Raw genomic sequence first — 16,099 nt, 5'->3', positions numbered from 1 at the left:
GCTAAGGTCAGGGCAGCCTCAGCTTACCGTCTACTCAACACCCCTCAGAAGTGTTTGAGAACTTTAGTATCAAAGGCTTTTCATACAGGCGAGATCTGTCCACTCAAGTAGCTTAGTCTGGGAGATTTTCTGATGCTAAAAAATAAATGATAGCAATACTGACCATTAAAGAGATAAAAATCAATGCTTGTCTGCTAGAAAAACCTGTTTCATTGACACTTTTGCAAGCACCAACATACCATGAAAAAAACCCATAAAGGCCAGTTAACACTTGTGGAAGTAAAGCTTGACCATCAGGAATCAGGAACACAGTGACCACTGCTTTGACCTTCGGGTTTGGGATTCCTTCCTCATTGCTAAATCCTGGTTATTACAGCCTCAGTAGGGACTGCTGTCACCTATAGCCAGTGATTAGGACTCTTCCTCTCTATACCTGTGTTGGTGCAGGAAGGAGAGCTGGTTTGGAGTTGTTTTCATGGAAACACCCTCATAAATTAGCTAACACATGGTTGAAGTTGCAAGAGGGAAACATCACAACCAGATCCATCTAAAAGTATTTTTAAAATCCAAATGCCATGGAGATTAATTTTGGTGTCCTCAATAAATCCCGTGTGCATATATATCTTTAAATGTTATTCAACTGACATCCTCATATCAGATTCCACTAAGACAGGGTTTCTCAAATGCAGCATTACAGGCATTTGGGATTGGATAATTCTTGGTAGTGGGGAGTAGTCCTGTGCATATTAGGATGTTTAGCTGCATCCTCAGCCTCTAGATGCCAGTAGCCCATCGCTCCCTGCCCCCAGGTCCCCAGACATTGCCAAATGTCCCCTGGGGGGGCAAAATTGCCACTGTTTGAGAATGACTGCTCTAAAGCAGTTTCTTAATGTTTATGTAACTGAAAGCATGCTTCAGGACTTTCTGACTTTATCTTCAGCAAATCTCACCCTTTCCTGCCCCCACCACAAGAAGATTTCATCTCATTTTACTTTCATTAAATTGTATCATGTAAATGATGGATATTCAAAAATATTTGTTCAGATTGCATTTCTTCCCCATAAGAAATAGTGCTCTAATTTCTAACTATAATTTGTTAAAGGCAATTTTGAAAAGAAACAAAGGAAAAAAGGAAGGAAGGAAGGAAGGAAGGAAGGGAGGGAGGGAGGGAGGGAGGGAGGGAGGAAGGGAGGGATGGGGAGGGAGGGAAGAAGGGAGGGTGGAGAAAAAGAAGGAAGGAAAGAAGGAAGGAAGGAAGGAAAGGAAGGAGGGAGGGTGGAGAAAAAAAGGAAGGAAAGAGGGAGGGAAGGAATAAAGAAAGGAAGAAAAAATTTTGAAATGTTCTACTCTGAGGGGAAAAAATCATTTGCAAATGAAATGTGATCATTACAGGATACAAAGTTAATCATGTATTTACTTCATACAGCATTTCCATTTGCTGGTGCTCTTATGAAAACAATGGACAGGATGATTTTATGTATAGCTACTTAACAGTAAACACAAACTGTAAGTTATTTAATTGTCAAGGAAGCCCCATGAGCTCTGTTCCTTAGTTATCTGGCTTTATATTGTCAGTCGCTGAGATCTGCTCATGAAAAGTTCATGTATAGAGAAAAGACTGTTGATCTGAACATATAAATGAATTTATTGGCCACTAAATAACAAGCAAAACTGAGTTTCTTCTCTCTTTATCCCACCTACCCACACTCAGTTATGAGTCACAAACTCAATGAGCATGGAGGTCCTGCTCTTTAAACATCGATGGTCAAAATTAAATCCCTATGACTTCTAAACTAAATTCTACGTTTGGGAACTGAGTATTACATTACTGAAAAAAATGATGTCACAGATTGACTTAAATTCTGAGGACTTGAATAACAAGTATAGAAGACACAAATATCCAGTGTAAATGAATAGCAGCAATTTTATGTACTTGCCTCTTTGAACAGTAACAACACTAACTCAGATGCCCTGCAATTTGTTACAGTTAATAGAAATAGATTTATTTTTTTAAATCCTTGAACAAAAAGATTCATGCTTCTAAAAATCATAGCATTATTTTAAGCCTTGGTAATTAGACATAATTCTTTGTTCTGTTTTTAAAGTAAGAGAAAGGGAATCTAAATCTTACTGCAGAAAAATTACATTGCTTTTAAAATATTTTCTGATACAGACTTTTGCCAAATGAATAAGTATTAATCTACTATTTCCCTGAAAGTTAAGGAAAAAACAGTAAAGAAGACTGTTTTACAGTATTTAAAACAAACACGTAAACTCAGTTTTCCTCCAGGATTGAAACACTACATTTGTCACAACTTTCTTTTTTAAAGCAACTGTGCACCAAAGTGTATTCAATTTTCATCATTTCTGCAGAACAGGAACTAGAACAAGTATACCGTGGAAGAAGGAGGTGGCCATGACTGCATCCCTTACATTGGCCTCTCCTCGGGGTTTCTGGCTTCCTTACCTTCCGACTTCTTATGTAGATGCAGACAATGCTGTGTCATAAAATCTCACCTCTTGCTCAGGTCTTAGCAGGCTCTGGTCACTCGCTAAGCAGAGGTTGCTGTTACCTATTCCAGGTCAGGGTACACTATGCTAATGAGCTCTGGCGACAGTCCAATCAAAATGTAGATGCTCGCGGCTCTGGATAGGTGAGTGATCTGGGGAGTCGCTTAACCCGCCTGGCTCCTCTTAGAATGCTAGCAATGTGATGAACATTCTGTGTGTGCTTCTGAACTTTCCCCTCCCTTACGTTGAGGACATTTTAACTGAAACAGACGCGAAAAGGAATCTCATAATGTTGACGTACAGATGTTTTTCTTTCATTATTTCATAGGCTGTACCCAAAGCTGACTGATTCTCCCACTATTCACACAGCCTGGGTGTAAGAGAAAGATATAATGATGGAATTTACTGGAATGGATACTGGATAGCCAGCACCTCCTAAACCAGAAAACACCAAAATGCTACTGTGCCCCTAACAATGATGCTTCACTAGTTCTTAGTGGTCTGATCCCCCCCAAATAATACAATTCTGCCTTCTAGAGATGTCATTAGGTTCAACTCAAGTTAGTTTAGATCACCTGCTAAGTTCCAGGCATTGTGCTAGACTCTGGAGATTTAAGGGAGAATTAAAGTCTTTATGAAGCTCAGTCTAGTGGAAAAGATGAAGTAAGTCAGTCCAACATAATCTGATACTTAGAGGCAGTGGGTACACTGTCTGAAAGTAATGCAGAGAAGGGAGTTATTAAATCTGCTAAAATTGGGAAGAGGAAAATCAAGGGAGACATAGTTCACCAAAATGATACCTCACCATCCTTTTGAAGGACAAATACTTTTCACAGAGTCGAGAAATGGAGGAGGGTGTTTCAGGCAGTGTCAATAACATGGGCAAAGGTAAAGAGATGTGGAAAGTGCAGTGTGCTCAGCATTACCAGGGTCAGAACATCTCAGGAAGGTCCAAACCATCAGGGATGAGGCTGGGGCAAAAGGAATGAGCAGACCAGATGATAAAATGCTTGGGAAGCCACATAGGCTGGGTTGGGCAGCCTTTTAGAGACCTTTGGCAATGCTCAGGAGGTTTGTCACAAAATTGCTCTTCTGCCTGGAGCTTAAGGCCCTGAAAAATTTTCTTGTACTCTATCTGACCAACTTCAGTCTCCTCTCTGCTGGCCCTCACTTGGTCAGGAAGTTTTCCCCAACCCTTGAACACATTGTATCAGGATAAAGCCTAACATTGTACCAGATGGCAAAAGAGAAATGTCTACAGGGTCCAGCTCCAGCCAGAACCACAAAGCAGAGCAAAGATGAGTGGATTTAGATGTGAAAGACAATGAAGTGATAACTGACATACCTGTCATGATTATCCAAGTGCTTAAATCTAGTCTCTAGAGTGTCTTTTCCCATCCATATATGTAAACTCTATTCATCTTCAGGAACCCATAAATGCCACTTCCTCATGAGATCATCCTAAACTACTCTAGAACATAATTTCTCATTTCTCTGATATTCCAGAACTCTTACATCACTTAAAAGTAGTATTTTTTCCTAATTATTAAACAAATCCATGATCTTTTTTTAAAAAAATCCAAAACTCATCCAGCAGAAATTACCATTGTTAACATTTAGACTTATGTCTTTTCAGGCTTTTGTTTTCCCCTACACATATAACCAAACACAGATAGTACTTTGCATAAGTGGAATCCTTCTGTACATGCTATTCCTTTTAATTGTGCATGAGGGTTAGTCCTGGGTCCCCACTGAGCTTGCTAGAGCCTTCATGGCAGGCTTGACATCTTCCACTTTTGTTTCTCTCCTCAGAGCAGGACCTGCTGGATGCCCCAGCTGCAGCATCAGCTTCATCCCCATCCCAAGATCCAACCCTACTTTGCATAGGAGGGAACTGAGGACCTGTGTCCCCATATTCTGATTGGGTTGTAATCTTATATATTCTTTTATATTCATATACAAGAATTTTGTAAATTCCAGATCTGGTAATGGCACTTTCCTAAGACCAAGGCCCCAACTTCTTACCCACACTCTCCCAATTGTGTCTCTGTCATTGTTATTAAAAACAATAATCAAAGCAGCTTCCTTTGACTGGACATTTGCAATGTGTCAGGTGCCCTGCTAAACGCCTCCCTGTATTATCTGATCTTTACAACCTTCTTTCGAGGTAGATAGTATTATTGTTTCCATTTAGACGATGAGTTAATCAAGGCTCAGAGGAATAACATCACCCCTGTATTTAAGTGGCTGAACTGGGGTAGGACTCAGAGCCTGTTAACCACTGTACTGCACGAACTGCCCAATGCTGTTTAATGTCTGGAGTCTTTGCTCAGCTCCTTCATTCTCAGAGTTCCACATTGCTCTTTCTAGGCCTTTCGAGAACAGGAATCCTGCCTTAAAAGCCAGGTGGCTAGAGGCCCTACTGCTTGGTGACTGACCTTAATCACTGATGCTTGGATTTCTCAGTAGCTCTGCTCCTACATTCCCTGTCACTCTGGGGCCTTCTTATTGAGATCATTCTTGTTTCTTTCATCAATGGTGGAGCTCTAGGCATTTTAGGCATAGTAATTCCTTGTGTGGGATAGTCCCTTGCACTGCCTCTCCAGGCACCAAATGACAGTAACCCTTTGTGGTCACAAGTCAGCCATAACCCCCACACTCCCATGTTGCCAAGTGGGGGAGGGGGTAAGAGAGAGAGTGGCATGCTACTGCCTCTGGCTGAGGACCATGATGCCAGACCCTCAATGCTGACAGGTTTGTCTAGACTACTACCTGTGGTTTCCAGTTCATAACCTTCCGACACCTGGTTCTACCTGATGGATGAACTTCTCCGGCACCTGTTTGTTCTCTCAGTATACCTTATTTCAATGAGTGTTCCAGGTTCTAACTCCACCCATTTGCCCAGGCCTTCTACTGTGCACTAAGCATTTATTTAACACTTATTGTGTGTCAAGCATTATTCCCAACATTTAATACTCACAACTGCCTTATGAAATATAGTATTACTAAGCCCTTGTTATAGGTGCAGAAACTGAGGCACAGAGCTTAAGTACTTGATCTGTACTAGCTCACTGAGTATCCAATCCCTTGGAATCAGAAAATGGATCTTGTGTCAAAGGAGAAATATCAACTAGCAATGAATGATGTTAGAAGTCACTCCTACTCTTCCTAGGCCAGTGCTCAACAAGAAAAAGGCCATGTTCAGTTTGAGCACAAAGATTGTGAAGCCCAATGGCAAAAAGCCAGATGAATTTGAGTCTGGCATTTCTCAGGCTCTGCTTGAGCTGGAGATGAACTCAGACCTAAAGCCTCAGTTAAGGGAGCTGAATATAACAGCAGCCATGGAAATTGAAGTTGATGGTGGTCAGAAAGCTATTATAATCTTTGTTCCCATTCCTCAACTGAAGACTTTCCAGAAAATTCAAGGCCAGCTAGGACGTGAATTGGAGAAAAAGTTCAGCAGCAAGCACAGTGTCTTTATTGCTTAGAGGAAAATTCTGCTTAAGCCAACTCAAAAACACTATACAAAAAATAAGCAGAATTGAAATAGCTAGAAGGAAATACCTGAAACTGTTGAACTGCCTTGATTCTTGAAGACGATTGTATAACTATGTAGCTTACACGGTGTGACTGTGATTGTGAAAACCTTGTGGCTCACACTCCCTTTATCTAGTGTATGGACAGATGAATAGAAAAATGGGGACAAAAATTAAATGAGTAATGGGGGGTGGGTGAGATGTTCTGGGTGTTTTTTTACTTATATGTTTACTCTTATTTTTAGTTTTTTTGGAGTAAGGAAAATGTTCAAAAATTGATTGTGGTGATGAATGCACAACTATACAATGGTACTGTGAACAATTGATTGTACACTGTAGATAATTGCACAGTATGTGAATAAATCTCAATAAAACTGAATTAAAAAAAAAAATAATACACTGAAGCGTCCCAGGAGCCATAATCTGGCAGCAGTGCACAATGCAATCCTTGAACATTTAATATTCCCAAGTGAAATTGTGGGCAAGAGAATCCATGTAAAACTGGATGGCAGCTGGCTTATAAAGGTTCATTTGGACAAAGCACAGCAGAACAATGTAGCACACATGGTTGAAACTTTTCTGGTATGTGTAAGAAACTCACTGGCAAGGTTGTTAATTTTGAAATTCCAGAGTTTCAATTGTAAGCAAAATGACTAAATAAAGTATCATTCTCAAAAAAAAAGTCATTCCCTTCATGGCAGAGTCAGTCTATATTGTATCCTGGCCCCTTCTAGTACCAAAATGTTCCTTGCTCCTTCCCTCACCATTTCTTTAGGATTGCCTACCCTCCAAGGCTGTCCATAGGAAGTTTCTGATCCTTCTGGCATGGGTTCTAGCCTGACCTACAAAAATGCTTTCCTGGAACTTGGCAAATCAGCAGTGGAGGGATTTCTCTTTCATTTCAGATGCCAAGCTATAAGCTTGACCTCAAACTGCTGCTGGTCAGCTCTGAGAGAGGTCATTCTCTGAGAATGAGGCCAACATGGGAGCAGAAGCAAAAGTGAGAGACTGGCAAAGGGGGAGGGAGGAGGGAGACCTGCAGACAAGGTGTGAGTTCCTGGATGCAGTCAAGTCTGAGGTCAGTTCCAATCCTTTTCTTTCTGATTATGTGACTCAATAAATACCTTTTATGCTTTGGCTCATTTGAGTTGGGTTTCTTTGGCTTGCACCTATTAGAGATCTACTAACACATCTCCCATCTTTCTATTCTAGGTAAGCCTGAATTGAGCCCAGACTTCAAAATAAACCACTCTCCTTTCCATTTATTCTTCTAAAGATAGAAATCCAAAGTGACTGGTCTGACACCCTTAAAATCGGAAAAATTCTTCATAGTGCCTCACTATGACCTGAATCAATGTGCAAGACATGGAGAATAACTGCGGTCGGTCCCATTGGACACTTACCTAGCACATACGGTTCTTAAAACGGGTAGTTAAGGGGCCTCTCAGTGATCACTTTTCTTGCTGTGTAAAACTGATCTTTGAATTTTGCCTTTAGGTTTCTTGAATTTTAAGCCATTTGTGGCTCTCATCCAGAGTTTCTCCAAGTTCTGTATAATGTACTTCAGTTCTAAAGGCCAGCCAGAATCATCGTGAATTAAATTCTGAGCTGCATCTGTTCTGAAAAATAACGGCTGAACTTGTGTTCTCTTTTTAAATCTCTGGGCAGGCAAGACGAACCCAGTTGGCTGCTGAGATCCTTATTTGGTTTTTCAGGTGAGAAAGCCCCCGGATATCATGGTGCAACTTGGAAGATATTGTGAAATTTAAAAGTATTTACTTTTAAGACTTGAGAACAATTTTATCAGTAGAATCTGTGACTAACGTATGTATATGCAATATCAAAATCACAACCATGATCCCAAGTGTCAACCTAAAAAAAATGAAAAAAAAAAAAAGCTCTCAAAATTCTTAGTGGCCGGTTGTTTCCAATTTCCCATGAGTACTTTGCTGTCCCTTTGTTTTGTGCTAAAAGGCAAGAAATAGGATTCCTATAGGTTAAGGAAAAATGTGGGTAAAATTGAAATTGGGAAAACTATCCAGTTTCTTAAACAATTTTAGAAATTTAGAAATCAACACTAATTTTAAAAATATAATTTAAGAACCACAGATCAAACCAAGCAGGAATATGATATCCCATAGTTTCCATGAAGGAGTGAGGTACCCAGGCCTGGTCCAATAACAATGCCCTGGTCATCAGCAGGGAGGGCTGTTTCTGAGCAGGAGATGATATTTAATACCCAGATTTATAAGGATCCCCATCTTTAACCCTCCATGGACTCATATGTGGGGACTACAAAGACAGCAGGGGGAGGGTGATAAGGAAAAAGAGAAAGAGCAGCTTTCAGTAAAACTACACACCATCAATGGCCATGTGACAAAATACCACTCAGGCTTCTGGGAACACTCAGGACTGACTGCAGCAGACCCAGCAGCCAGCACTTCAGCAGCCCAAAGCTTCAGCCTATCAGGAGTGGAGGTTGCCCAGCAAAAGTGGTGATGCCCAGCAGACCCCATCAGGAGACGGCATGACTGTAGGCAACTAAGGTGTCCTCTTAAGCAGGCAGTTGAGACCTTAGCAGCCAACATCCCCAAAGAGGGCAGGAGGGGAAGAAAATGGTGGAAGAGATGCAGTAACTGAGAAAACTCATGGATGAGCACATGAGACACCCCCTGGAGACAGAACCAGAGATAACTGGGGTGTGCCTGAAGCCCTGCAGGTACATCTAAGGGCCAGCAAAATACAGCTTAAATGTGACCCCAGTTTAAACTCAGAAGGCTGGAGAAATCACAGTTACATATTTTATAAGACTATTGAGAAAACTACATAAAAAATGGTAACCATTGTTCTTTGTGTTATGGAATTACTGCTGATGTCTATTTCCTTCTTTATATTTATATATAATTTTCTAAAGTTCTATCAAAAGCTTGCATCCTTTTTATCCTTTTATCATCTGATACCCTTTTTTTTTTAAAAAGTCACTGATCCAAAGTAAAAATACCTACTATTTTTATAGTACTTAATAGCAGCAGCTCTCAAATTCTTTAGTCTCAGGACCAGTACACACTTTTAAAAACTTAAGGAGTTCTGGAGTTCTGTAAACCTATAGCTGCTCCAGTAAAAAAAAAAAAAAAAAAAAAAAACAGAATTAAAAATTCCACAGAAGGAAAAAAATAAAATGAGGACCAAGGAGCTTGTTATATGGTTGTATCTATTAGTAGTTACAATATTAGAAACTAAAACTGAAAAAAATTTTTAAACATCTATTTATTCATCTAAAATAATGATAATCATACTATTTTTAATATGGAGAGCATTCTTTATAAAAAATAACTATCTTCAAAACAAAAAATTAATAAGAGTGAAACTGTTTAACAGTTTTACAAATCTCTTTAATATCTGACCTAATAGAAGATAGCTGGACATCTCCTATCGGCTTTGGCATTCAATCTGTAACAATGTCACATGTCCTATAACCTCTGGAAAACTCCACAATACATCTAGAGATTTGCAGTGAAAGGGGGTAAATAGCATCTTACTGTAATCATGAAAATTGTTTCGATCTGGTCATATTTTGAAAACCATTGTTTATTCTCAAATCTCATTTGATTCTCACAAAAACACTTTTAGTTGGTTTTTTTTTTTTTTTAACAGAAGAGGAAACTGCAATTCAGATAGGTTAACCAGTTCATCCAAGATCACACAACCAGATTCCTGTCTTTTGACTCTGAATCCAGGAATGGATTCCAGATGACTACCACAACTCACTGAAAAAGTTTTCTGACTACCTACATTTTCCCAGATAGGCAGCATCCTGGGACATTGAAAGAATTTTTATACAATAACAAGAGTGGCTGATATTTTAACTCTAGAAAGGGGTAGAAAAGTTCAGACCCAGAGAAGTTATGTTAAAGAAAGAGTAATGGTGGGGGAAGGGATGGGGAGTTATTGCTTAACGGATACAGAGTTTCTATTTGGGGTTTTGGCAAATTTTCACTACTAGATGGTGGTGATGGTAGCACAATATTGTGAAAGTCTTTAATATCATTGAATTGTACACATGAATGTGGTTAAAATGGAAAATGTGTTATCTATGTTCCCACAATGCAATTTTTTTTAAAAGGCCAAAATAGCAGAAAGCAAAGTATAGGTCCATATTTCAGTAGTTATATCAAAGATAAGTGTACTAAATGCTTCAGTTAAAATAAAATAAATTGTTACAGGGGTAAAATGAGAAAAAGGTAAATTGTCTACAAGAGGCACATCAAGAACTTAATGATACATTTGGAATGAACATAAAATATGGAAAAATACATCATGCAATTTATAACCAAAAGAAACTGGTACAACTATATTGATATCTGAAACTCAAAACTTTAAATAAATTGGATCATGTCAAAATGATAAAAGACTTTATTCCTAAAAAAAGATATATCATGTCTATATCACTTAGTATTATGACTTCCTAATGAAAATTAGTCTTAAAAAACAAAAAAGGGAGAGAGAGCATGGCATAGCAGGAGTAAACACAGGTTCTGGAAGGCTGGAGTTCGGAGTTCTGGACCCCATGTCTCAGTTCACTGTGTGAATTAAGACAAGTCTCTTCACCTCTCCAAACACCAACCAGGATTGCCTTATCTGCATAGTGGGGTAGATGATATCGTACCTGCCTGAAGGCCTGGGCTGGGCCAGATGATTGCCTCCAGGCTCCTGTTAGTCAAGGGGCTGTGATTCACCAGAAAGCCCAGCCATTTGGAAAGCTAGGACTAGACCCAGCTGAAATGGACTCTCCTTTTAAAACTGTAGTCCGTATCACTTTTCTCTAATGTGATATTTGGAAACTACTATTTACTAAAAACTGTTTTAATCATCTTTCCTTTAACTTCTTCACACTTTGTCAAGAAAACTCAGTCTTGAGAACAACTGGCAAAATCACTTGAAAAGTTAATATGTGGCAATCCAATACAATTCAACAAGTCCACCAAGTGTACTGAAACTTTGTGCAGCAGACATTGAAGATCAGAGAAACATACACCGCTGATCTTATTTCTGGGCACGCTACTGAATTTAAGCACAGTATATTTAAGCTGATTGAGCCTTCATTTGAAGGTTAGAGCAACTTCTGGATATTGTTGGAAGCATGATGCAGTATGATATGCTTTAAATCAGCAAAGAAAAAAGGCAGAATATAGCTAATGGCAGTAAGCATGAATAAGGGAAGTATGCACTAAATTATTTCAAGTTAGAAAAACAAATTCCAATGTTTCAAAAAAAAAAAAAAAAGCCAGGTTTTTGTTTTTGTTGTTTTACCCTCTTCTCCAAAGAGATGTTACTAAATTGTAAGTTTCGTAAGTTTAGACACTGTTCTACATTTGACTTCACATTCCACATAACACTAGCAAAGTTTCTGGCAAATTCCATTAACTTACCTTGGAATACACCAGTGTAATGTATATTTGATGAAATTCATCTAAATTACCAGTGGATTTTACAAAACCTTAGAAGGGTAGGGCAAGTGTTTGTGCAATTTTACAGATGAAGAAGCTGAGGATCTCGGCCAGCCATTGCTTCACTACCAGGTAACATGGGATCAGAGAACCAGAGGAGGTCTCGAAACACCAACTCCCACTTGCCCTGCTGTCCCCGCTGTCTCTCCGAAGTTAAGGTGAGTATTAAGACACAGAAATATAAATGATGAAACATCTTAAGGTCCTTCTAATCGTATGATTTTTGTGATGGTTTCCCAGAAGACAGTAAATATCTTTTTTTACATAGAAAGATGTTTGTGTCTATGTGAATTCAGGCCTGCTGACATACATATTTGAAAAATAGTGAAATGATGCCAAGTTCTGTCAGAGACCCTGCAATTGCAAGAGAAAATAAACAAAAAGTGCTGGGGGGAGGGAAGGGTGGTACAGGTTGGATTAAGAAGAGCATTACTCTTTGATCTTTGTGCTTTAGTTTAGAAATTAAGTTAAGTGTATAATGGCTGTCCCAAGCTGTAAAGCAGCCACATGTTTTTTTAACCTCTTCTTGAATGCTCCGGTCTTCTTGGGTATCCTTCCAGATACCTTTGGATGGAACCTTTCTCAGCCTCCCTATGGACTCAGTTTTCTCAAGCTACTCATATGCCAAGCCCTACAGTGAACCATTCAAGCCTCCTTCCCGTACAAGACTGCATGCTCTGCACCTTTTCCTGTCTCCTCATGAAAACTTGCCCATTTAGAACTTCTGATGAAGAACGGCAGGTTGACAACACACATCATCTATATCTTTTCCTTCCCCAAACTCTGTTAGAATAACGTTAAAGGAATTTAAAATGGCATTAGGACAAGGAATGGGAGAAGTGAGCAAACCTCTGTGGAAGAGAGATTTCAATGAATTTTTGAAAGAAAAAGCAGATATCAGGAGAACTGACTTATCAAGGGGAGAAAATTACAACCTTAGTGGAGGTGGCTTTGGGGGAGAAGAAAGCCAACTGGCTCACAGGCTTAGTGCCTGGAGTCTCCAGGTACTGGAGAAGGCCAGATTTGAGTGATGCAAAACACGATTCAATGTCAAAATATTGAGCAGTTGGCACACCGGTGCTTAACCACACATCAGACAATAATCCCTCCCCAATCCACAGCAGATTTGAGATTTGTTTTCTTAGGAACCTGAACAGCCAAAGCTTTGGATATGGAGAAGTTTGGAATTGGGGGACATAAAGAATGAGGGGAGGCTGGGATGAGTACCAGGTTGGAATTAGTGCAATTCAGTAAAAGTCTACAAAGTAAATTATGGGACTCTTAGCCCTTTTCCCCACTCTGCTCTTAGAAGGTTAGAAGTGATGTCTATGCTAAGATACCCCTTCTGGCTGTAGGAAATGGATGATCCTATTTTGGGAGGAATTGAACAACCTTAGAAAAAAGAAGTACAAATAGACGGTTAAGAGACCGCCCCCCAATGAAAAGACCAACTTACAGTTTAATCCCCTAATAGTCTACCAGTCAACAAGTCCAACCTACACAAGACTTCAAATCAGCTTTAAAAAATTTACCTCACTCTTAAATCTCAACAGAGTCACAGATGACTACTCACTTGAGAAAAGCCTCTAACATGAAAAAGAGAGAATTAAAACCAGCCAATCAATAACAAAACCTTGGAGGAAAGAAAGACAGTGTTGAAAGATAATGCAGTTATGCTATTAAAATTCTTGTATATAAAGCAATGAAGATGCTACAGAAAAGAGAAAAATCCAAAAACAGAAAGAGCTCTGAGAAATTATAAATATGACAGTCAAAATGAAAAATTCATAAACATCAGCAGAATGAAATCAAGGAAAACCACTAACCAGAAAGTGGAACCAAAAGTCAAAGAGAAGGAAAACAGAGAATAAAATTAGAGGATCAGGCTAGGAAGTCCACCTAAATAAAATCAAAAGTTTCCAGAAAAAGAGAAAAATAAAAGTGGAAAAGAGGAAATTAATGAAGGTATACCACAAATTCTTCCAAAAATTTAAGGACCTGAGACTCCAGATGAAAGTTTTACTGAGGGTTTAGCATAATAAATGAAAAAAGGCCTGACATCACTATGAAAGTTCAGGACATTGGGAATCAAAAGAAAAATTCTAAAAAATCTACCAAGAAAAAAGAAGATTATTCCAAAGATGGATCATTCAAAACCACCAACTCTGGAAAACCAGAAAATAATGGAGTAGTGCCTTCAAAATTCCAAAGGAAAACACTTCCAAACCAGAATTCTATAGTGAACCATATCAGTCAAGTGTGATGGAAGAATAAAAACTTTTTAAACATAGCAGGGCCTTTAAAAATTTATTTCTTGTACACTGGAAGCTGCTGAAGAGCATGTTCCACAAAAATGGGAGTAGCTGGATGAAGAAAAAGAGGGTTCTAGGAGAGCAGTTTGGAAAAGTCCCAGGTAGATGATGCATGGAAGTTCAGCACAGCAGGCAGTCAGCAGAACAGAGGATTCTGGGAGAAGGACTCACAGAAAAAAATAGGAGCAATGTTTTTGTGATTATGGAAATATTATTGGTCAGTGTGTGGCAGAGATTCAGGAAAATAAATTAATGATTGGTACATAGAAAACCAGCAAATGAAAAAAAAGAAGCAATTCTTAACTCCAGGAAAAATGAAGGGTTGCAGCTCAGCAGAGAACAACATTGGTTAATCAAAACAACGTAAATGCTAATCAATGATTTACCAAAAATCTTTATACAATTATCTTGGGGTGGAGGTAAATGAATAAGTAATGTCTAAAATTAATAAACTGAGAAACACAATATATTATTTAGAAACATGGAGATAAATGCTGACAGAAACTGCCAAAAGAGATTAGGGCAGTTTTTCATGGGTTCAGGGCTGGGAAGTAAGAACAGGCAAATCAGCTAAGTGTAGTTTTTTTTTTAATCATAAGCCATTTTTACTATTTGACTTCATATGCAGGTATTACTTTGATAAAAATAAAAATTGGCTGAAAATTACTTGCCCCCTTGCAACCCCATCACTTTGGGGTCCTGCTGCCAGGTAACTAATCTGATATATTAATGAAATAAGGCCTAATATGTTATCTAAACCTATCAGATAATTTATTTAATTTATTTAATTTTAAAACATTTCAGGAACCTGAAGAACTAATGATAGTTTTAACCAACACAGAAAATATGTGTGAACAGTGGGGAATATTCAAGTTTTCTTAAACCAAACCAGAGGATAATGAATGCATTATTTGGGGCCCAGGGCAGCATGGATTTTTAGTAAATGTCTAATATGAATTATGCTAGAAATGCACAAAACTCATGCCCAGGACTACTCTGAGTGTGGCTCCCCACCTATGCGATTGGATGAGAGGGACACAGTGCAGACACTGGCTCCTAAAATATTTCTACTGTGGGTTTTCCACAGAAGCTGAAAATTCAATTGCCATTTCATTTCTTGAGCTCTTGAAACCTTCTTGATACTCAGGGTTGCCTGCTTAAATGGAAACCTTCCTAGGAAAGGGGCATCCCTTAGTAGGGATTAGTTCTATTGCCACTGAGATCTATTGCCACTGAGAACGGAGAAGTGAAGCGGAGCAGGGCCCAGGCAGCGGCCGCAAAGAGCTAACCTTTCGCCAGGTTGGGGGTGTACCAGTCGCCAGCCCAGGGCAATGAGCGAAGGCCAAGTGGAGCTTGTGGGCCTGGCATCTCTGCACTAGCAGCGACTGCCAGGGAAACAGCAGCCCTCTCCTCCATGCCTCACCCGTGGTTCCTGCCTGGGCCTTCGGGAGGCAGTGCGAGAGCAAGGAGAGCTTCCTGAGAAGCAGCAGACGCTTGGCAACTCTCAGGCTAAAAAGCAGTTTTATTGCATTGCTGCTGTGGTTAGAATGAGCACTCGCTAAATGTTTGTTTGAACATGTCAGTCCTCTGGTCAGTCATTAAGATCATTTCCTTGCATGCACCCCCAACACTTTTAAGCAAAACATACCCTGAGTCATTCCAACTCTGCTTACACTACTCCTGCCCCCTAGCAGCTAAATGTAGCTGGAAAAAGCACATCACCAGGCTGACTGCTCTCACTTTAAGGCCATAGCCAAGAACACCAGGGAGGCCCTTAACCATCATATATTTATTTCCCCAGTCCATTCACTATCACACTCTGCTAGGCAACTAACTATTCTACTCACTGCAGACCTCCAAAGCCTCACTCTGCTGATGACCTTGCTTCCTACTTCATGGAGTAAGTGAAAGCTGTCAAACTAGGGCTTCCACAAAGCCACCACCGTATCCGCCGTCCCACCAACATCTGCACCTGCCTAGTCTGCTTGTGATTGTAGACAAACTGTCCTGATTCGTAAGGGCAGCCCTTCCTGTGCCCTAGATAGAATCCCCTCTCGTCTCCTTGGAACATGACTCCACAGTATTCCACCGTTTTTCCCACACTATCAAATTTCCCCTCTCTACCGGGTTATTCCCATTTGCATGCAAACATGTTATTATACATAACGTTATGCATTATTAAAAATCCTTCTTTGACCCTAATTTCCTATAAGCTATGGTAATTTCCTGGAAG

General features: G+C 39.5%; 1 pseudogene; it reads left to right on the top strand.

The window, feature by feature from the left end:
- Nucleotides 1-5,708: 5,708 nt before the first annotated feature.
- On the top strand, nucleotides 5,709-6,691 carry LOC119540262 (annotated as a pseudogene).
- The last annotated feature ends 9,408 nt before the right edge of the window (nucleotides 6,692-16,099 follow it).

The sequence above is a fragment of the Choloepus didactylus genome, chromosome 7 (assembly GCF_015220235.1).
Source record: "Choloepus didactylus isolate mChoDid1 chromosome 7, mChoDid1.pri, whole genome shotgun sequence".
Taxonomy (NCBI): Eukaryota; Metazoa; Chordata; class Mammalia; order Pilosa; family Megalonychidae; genus Choloepus; species Choloepus didactylus.
This window is presented reverse-complemented; position numbering and strand designations above follow the sequence as displayed.